The sequence below is a fragment of the Montipora capricornis genome, chromosome 6 (assembly GCF_036669925.1).
Source record: "Montipora capricornis isolate CH-2021 chromosome 6, ASM3666992v2, whole genome shotgun sequence".
NCBI classification, from domain to species: domain Eukaryota; kingdom Metazoa; phylum Cnidaria; class Anthozoa; order Scleractinia; family Acroporidae; genus Montipora; species Montipora capricornis.
In genome coordinates, this window is record NC_090888.1 from 13,363,810 (window position 1) to 13,371,430 (window position 7,621).

The 7,621-nt window shown below is 39.6% G+C and overlaps 1 long non-coding RNA gene across 1 annotated transcript; it reads right to left on the minus strand.

Annotated features, from left to right (window-relative positions):
* Positions 1-1,046: 1,046 nt before the first annotated feature.
* Positions 1,047-6,707, minus strand: LOC138051383 (uncharacterized). The gene is made up of 3 exons (XR_011132789.1): positions 6,421-6,707; positions 2,630-2,770; positions 1,047-1,166 (listed from the first exon to the last, which is right to left on the minus strand). It is a non-coding gene; the product is annotated as an uncharacterized lncRNA (long non-coding RNA).
* Positions 6,708-7,621: the final 914 nt, after the last annotated feature.

Below are 7,621 nucleotides of genomic sequence, written 5' to 3' on the forward strand. Positions count from 1 at the left end.
CAGATGTAGTGAAAACTATTACTAGTATTAATAAACACATCTTATTTAATTACTTAACTTAAAATACACGCGGAAAAATACGAGCAATGAGCAGAATGTCCGTGAGTATTATATGTTAAAACATTGAATAAGAGATTTATTATTCCCGGACCATTAGAAAAAGGAGTATTTTGCTTCAATTTTATTTGGTAAGAGTGTTTAAAAAAGGCCGGATCGTCTGTCCTCCAGGGCCCGTGCGATGTAGACAGCACAAAAAGCGAGCCACATGTCTTTTATTTGATTGGATGAACGAAATGACGAGTGACAATCTATGACAAGCTTATTCTTAGGCTTTGCATCGTGTTGTAAACAATTTCTTTCTTTGAAAAACACCCGTCCCGTCCGTATTTTCTCTTTTCTAAACCGGTCAAACCGGGTAACTACAGTGTATTACCGTCTCATGTTTTGCGCCTTCTCTTGGTCAAATATGGTAAAATGGTGTAATAGTTGAATAATAATAACTATTTTGAGTCTGATTCTCGGAATCGTCGCCATCTGTGGTTTGAGTTTGTTGGCTCTCTACTCTGCTCCGATAGGTTTTTTCCCGGGTACTCCGGTTTTCCTTCTCCACAAAAACCAACACTCAGGGTTGTTTAGATAAGCTCGAGTGCTGTACAAATATTGGGGAGACCACAAATCAACTGAAATCCGAACAAATCAAAACAAATGTTGGTTTTTGTGCAGAAGGAAAAGCGGAGTACCCGGGGAAAAACCTCTCGGAGCAGAGTAGAGAGCCAACAAACTCAAACCACATATGGCGACGATTCCGAGAATCGATCTCGGGCCACATTGGGGGAAGGGCGAATGCCCTCTCCACTGCGCCAGCCCTGCTCAAATCAACTCAAGTCATAAAATCAAGGTAAAATGTTCTTGCTTGTTGGAACAGTCAGAGAGGGGAGCACTTAAGACCACCCAAGACGGAGAGAGAACCTTTGAGAATAGAGGATTAAATAGCAAAATATAAAAAAAATATGATCGAAGAACTCCATGGTAGCCAGTACCTGAACAGATAATTCCGTCTCCCCTGAAGCCATTCTTGCAGCGACATTCATACGAGCCGGGATTGTTGATACACTCGGCATCTTTTTGGCACTTCTTTCTACCGTCGGTCGAACATTCATCAAAATCTAAAAGGGACGAGAAAAAGTCTTTACATTAAGAGGTTATTATGAGAAAGTTTTGAAAACAACTGAAAACATCAACTACGTAAGACATTCACACAAGCTATACAATGATACACAGATAATGCAGGGTGTATTTCGACATTCTAAATACATTCCATAACAGAGTTAGAAGCACACGAAGTCTAACCGCACAAGATGGATGCCATGTTTGTTACACACACACAAAAGCATGCTGGGCCTAACAACTCTGACGGTATGATGATACATTCCCCTTTTTTCAAAAGAAAAAGAAATATCATAACAGAGTATCTCAACATGAACAGGCTAACGAGAAAGTTTAGTCTTGACAACAAACTTTGACGGTCCCACCTAGGAGCGTTTCCATAACGAAGATTTAGTAATCAATGTTCAAGTGTCCAAATAAATGCTTCTTTTTACACAAATCTAGAAAGTCTCAATCTGTTCCTACAGGTTCAAGTGGGTTGATAGTCTCACGAGTCTGCCTGAGCGAGTCCTCACTTCCTTTAGTGGTGCTGGATTGCACTGTGCGTCACTATTGATCGACTTCTCCTTAAACTGAGATGATTCCGGCACTCTCGAAAAACTTCGCTGCGTCTGACTTGGCTTGTTGACTGCTGAATCTGTACTTTGGAGCTAGATTTGTGGACTTGCGATAGCTGGGCTTTGGTTCTTTGCTGGGGATGGTTGGTTTCCAGGGTTAGAGGCCTTCCCCCGGAGTGACCGCAGCCCTTGATTAAGATGAGGCTTCGGGCCATTTGCCAGACGTAACGGCTGAGCGGGTGATGCAATGTCATTACTAGAGTCTGAATATTCGTTTTGGCTACCAGTGTACTGGGACATATAGCTCTTCGTTGCCAGCTATGGCAGAGTGAAAATCTTCCATAGCCTTACCTTTTGCTAGCCACACTGGCCCAGTTGGTGGTAATCCTCTCCTTCTTTGGTAGGAGGTGGCAACGGCCCGCTATCGTACCATCCATTGAGCTCACACCAGTCTTTGAACAACTTAATGAACTTTTCACAGTTCAGTCGCGGATCTCCCAAAGTCGAGAATTTCAGTAGTATGACTGCTGCGACTCCGTGTCTGGATAAGGACGCCATGACAGTTTTTTTTCTCAATTTGCTGTGACCGACTTTTCTGACACCAATTTAGAAGTGCACTTAGTCTAACCACACAGTATGGATGCCATGTTTATTATACACACCCCAAAGCATGCTGGGGCCTGAAAACGCTGGGGGCATGATGTAACAAAAGGAAAGCAAAAATAACAAAATTCTTGTAGTGCAGTAATAAATTTTTTAATCTTATTCTCAGAGTATTAAGCAATACTCGCAAAATATCCCCGTCCATTATAATATGTTTAATCACGGAACGAGAGAGTCGTATTTTCCAAAAGAAAAAAAAAAGGAGTTCATATTAGCTTTCTCAAAGTAAATAAGTTTCTTACCAGTGCAGTTGGTGGATTTACCGGTATAACCGGCTTTGCAATGACACGAGAATGACTCGTTTCCATCGGCGTTCTTTATTGTGCACTTTGCTCTCGGGTAATCACAATCGGGCTTTTCTTTCTTGCATCTAATAGACTTATCTAGAAGAAAAAAACAAGACGTAGATAATGGCACCGAGTACGTGGCGAAGGAATCCTGTCACAACAGTTCCTAAGAAAAAATATCATTCTGGATTTACGCTAATTAAGTTTACAGGGAAGAGATGCCCTGCGAAGTGTCATTTTTTTTATTAATAGATTTTATGGTTTGGTTTATCTTGTCCAAAATAATTTCGTATTAAGTCATTTTTTCCTTACAAGAACCGTCGTAGCAGATCCCAAAAATCTAAGGTACAAAGTATAGTGTTGTGACCGTGACAGTTTCTATATTGGTAACTGACCCAAAGGCGATATCGATTAGAAGACCGAAAGAAAGATCATTTTCGGGCTTCTGTGACTTCTGAGCATACTACTAGGACTGGTCATTACATCAAATGGAATCACTTTCAAATTTTATTCAACGGTCGTTCTGATCTACATTGTAAAATTAAAGAAACCTTGTTGATTCAGGAACTTAAACCATGAGTTAAGAAGAAAACTCCCCCTATTTTTTCGTTATATAGCTTGCAGTCTTCTACTAGATTTAAATGCTGTTTAGTATTTCCTAACGAGCATTCCTTCGCCTGAAGATCAATGTTGCATCATTCAAAACGTCAAGCTATCAATATGCGTTTTACTATGTTTGTTAACGCTGTTTGTATGTTGTTTCTGATCAAACTGAAATGGTCAATAAACAAGATTATCTACGATGGTGAAGGAAGTGAGGAGTGGGGTAAGGTTGTTGTCAGGACGGGCCGTGACTTGAGTTTTTACTGAACTAGGAGAATGATCTACCCCGTTTGTCAGAACGAGTTATTACTCAAACATAGCATACGAAACATGGCCATGCGAATATAGACCTAGGAACTAGATACTAGCTTCTTTCGAGCAGCAATGCTATCCTGGGCGGATCCAGGATTTTTCTTAAGAGGGAGTGCACCACTAAGAATTTGTAGGTGACTAGTGACGTTTTTTTTTTTTTGTTTCGTTTTTTTTTTTTTTGCTTTTTTTGTTTTGTTTTTTGTTTGTTTCATTTTCTTTGTAAAATATCACTTGTATTTGAAAGCCGCAGGTCATCTCAGGGCGGGGGGGGGGGGGGGGGGATGGGGTAGGTGGGTACCCTTTGTACTCAACCCCTAGTTTTGCGTTACGCCTGTCGAACTCAGCGAAAAAAGGCTGCTTTGAGTGAACTCCTTTTTACTATAGATGAGAGGTTTTTGCATGCTGCGCTGTTACTACGAGCGTTGCTCTTTAAATTGAGATAATGGCGCCGTTCAAATTGAATGGCTGACTGCTGTGAGCGCGGAGAGAAGGGTGATTTTAAAATAATTGCGAGAACCTTATAAGAGCATCTTTGTTAACATATTTGCCTTATTCACTCAAGGTCGTCAATTTCCAGTCGAAACCTCTAAAAAAGTATTATCACTAAATATGAAAAGTGCAAAGTATAATCAGGCATCTAGAAGGCCAAAAAAACCGAAAAATGTTAGTTAAATGGCAATGTGAGCCGGCACACAAAGAACTGTTAATTTTCTACCTTACCGTTAAACCGATCGTTACTAATTCAGTTGAATGATAGTTCTCCCGGAATGCACAGAGTGCACAAGATAGAATACTCGTTAGACATTAACGACAGCACTAAGCTATAAAAAATTAGATTTGTCGTTTTCGTCGACTACCTTTGAATCACTACTTCCGGGAACGAGTGTCGTATTTTTCATATGTAACACAAGTTGTCATATTGAGCAACCACGTCGGGATTTCCGTCTTTCCAAACTTTCTTTGTTTGGAATAATGCCGCCGTAGGTTTTGTTATGGTAGACGGCGAAGATGTAAATGCATTTTCCGCACTACAAGAGAACGAGAACACGAGAACGAGAAAGGAATTTCGAGCTCGAAAGTTGCAACGACTCCAACAGAAATATTTAACAATTATTCCTCGAGCCCGAATGGGCTCTGAGTCAATAGCCCATATGGCCGAAGGCCGAATGGGCTATTGACTCAGAGGCCATGAGGACGAGAGGAATAATTGTTTTAGTAAAATCCAACGAGTTGGTCAAAAAAATATCGAGACAAAACATCTTTCGCTAGTTAAAGCTAGACTTTAATTGTTGTTTTGGTTTTCATGCCGGCGCTTTTCGCTACTAGTGGGCTATAAAAAAATAGCCTACTAGTAGCTCAACCAATCAGAACGCAGCATTGATAATAGACCACTAGTTGGATTTTACTAAAAAATATTACTCCCGTGGAACTACGAGCAATCTAAAAAAAATACGAGCTTGGTGTGAGAAAGAAAAACTGCCAGATTGGGAAAGATTCTTTTAAAAATCTGATAATTTAAGTCAGAGTCAGTAATCGAGTTGCTAACCAGTTCTAGTTCTGTCTAGTGCATTTTGGTCTTACCGACGGTTTTATATTAATGTAAGCCTTTTGTTTGTATGTACATGAAAAGATCGACATTTGAATCAATTATAAGTTCGACACACCTAATTTGGATGAAGGGGTAGTTTGTAAAAAAACTGTGGTGCTGCGTCGGTGGGGAAGTAGTATACAAGAGTTTGGTTTTATCAACGGAGTTGATAATGTAAAAATCCGATTCGCTCTGACGAAGGGCTAAGGCTCGAAACGTCAGCTGTTAGAATCTCTGTACGGTAGTCAATTTACATTGTCAACTCCTTCGATAAAACATCTAATTTGGGTTGACGCAAGAATTAAGTTCGAGTGGCCTACTTGGGAAAATCGATTGTGGAGCGACTTCGGTTCAAACGTCGAACTTCTCTTGTGCCGAACAAAATGCATGAATTTGTATAATTTAGTTTTGCGTCCCACAATTCCCTTCGTTCGCGAAAGCTGACTCGTAAGCATTGTACATCGTGATTAGTGATAAGTTCAACAAATTAAGTTCCAAGTCTGAACTTTACTATTTGGGTCGACCCAAATAGGGATTCAAGGAAGGATTACGTTTCGTCAGAGTTTTTCTCGGTCCCTGTGTAGGCCCATTTCCATCAGTAGGGCTAACGCTCACACGTTTCATATGGGGTAGATACTTATCACTTCACATTACACTCAAATCAGTTAAGTCTGTCCAAATAGGGATTTAAGTTCGGTACATGGAAGGTGAACTATTTGTTAAATAGTACTGTCTGCATTTCATGGCTACATAGTTATTTCTTTCCTCAGTTTTATTTTATTGTACCAGAAGTCCATAATTCAGAGGTGTCGGTCTTTCTCCTTTGTCCTTGGCGCATCCGTATACGATATGATCTAAATTTACAATACAGGCCCCGCCAAACAGTGGCCAATGAGGTTGAGTTTGATGACCACAACGCCTCTCTGATTGGTCTATAACCATGGATTGCTTGTGGCTAATGCAAAATTATGGAACTGGCACGGAACGCAATTGTCGACATGTTTTATTTATTTAATTTATTTCCCGCAAAAAACTCTAATAGCAATAAAAATTGTTATCTCCGTAAAACAACGGACGCATTCCATAGCAGATCGAGATCACCGAGTAGAGTTCCTGTTCAGTTCTTATTCTTACGAATATTCTTTAAGTCAGTTGTTTCAGTTGTCACCTATGCCAGCTTAAATCTGGTTGTCATCAAAACGAAGCAATTATAACAATCATGTTACCAGCTGTAATACCTTACCTACACACTCGATGTCTTTATCGTTGTCATTATACGGGGGTTCGGTGGATTCATATCCTGGTTCACACGCGCAGGTGTAGCCGCCTGGCAAATTCTTACAATGGCTAAATTTAGGACAGCCGTTGAAGAGCAAAGGATGTTTGCATTCGTCCAGTTCTAAAAATTACGCAGAGATAAAGGATGGAAGTTAAAAGCTAACACAGACAAGTTTATACGATTTTTCTCTTATTATATACTCAATAAAATTAGCCCATTCTTTAATTTGTTTCCTTAAAAAATAAAAAATTAAAAATGCGCCGAGTTCGTTGTTGAGTTATATAAGCACTTGAGAACTTTTAAGAACACGAGAGAAGTGCTAGAGAATAGCGAGTGCTTCTCGCACTTCTCGAGTGTTCTTACAAATTTCCAAGTACTTATATAACTCAACAATGCACGAGGAATACGTTTTCATATTTCTTTCATAAAATAGTGACCAAGAAATTCAGGCAGAACCACTTGTTTGCAAACAAGTTTCATCAATCAGCATCGATTTTCGAATAACATCAGTAAGCATTATTTTGCATTGGCTCAAACCGTGAATAAAAATAAAGCGCTACTAAATTCATTTTGTTTCAATTTTTAATACGACGACAATCTCCTTGGACTGTTTGACGGTAAAGGTTCTTATCTGAGAAAGACCAAATAATTGAGAGAGTTGAAAACACATTACTCCTTTGTGAGTGGGGGCAAATTATTGTTAATTTGTACCGATAACGACTGAAAATTATACTTGAACCGCTGAACATGCCACGGAGCACGAAAAGGTTTCATTTACATCTAGCTAGCTGTTTTTGCATGATTCATATATCCTCGACCTCGTGTTCTTTAACCTCATTTTTTGATGTGTTGAAATATTTTCCAATACGTTTCTGTCTTAGATCTTTTTTTTTTTTAACAAGTGCAATGGTGTAATATTGTTGACATCGAAACTCTTCATAGTCCGTACAGCGATTATATATAATTTGCCTTGTACAAAGGATTTTTCTAAAAAACACTCGAGCACTGCGAGAAGCACTCGCCTACGGTTCTTGCTTCTCTAGCATTTCTCTCGTGTTGTTCAAAATTCCGGCGTGGTTATATAATTCAACAACGCACTAGGGGCGGTTTTTTAATTCTCGGCCTTCAGCTGACGTCATAACCTTATGCAAATTAGGTTTCCGCC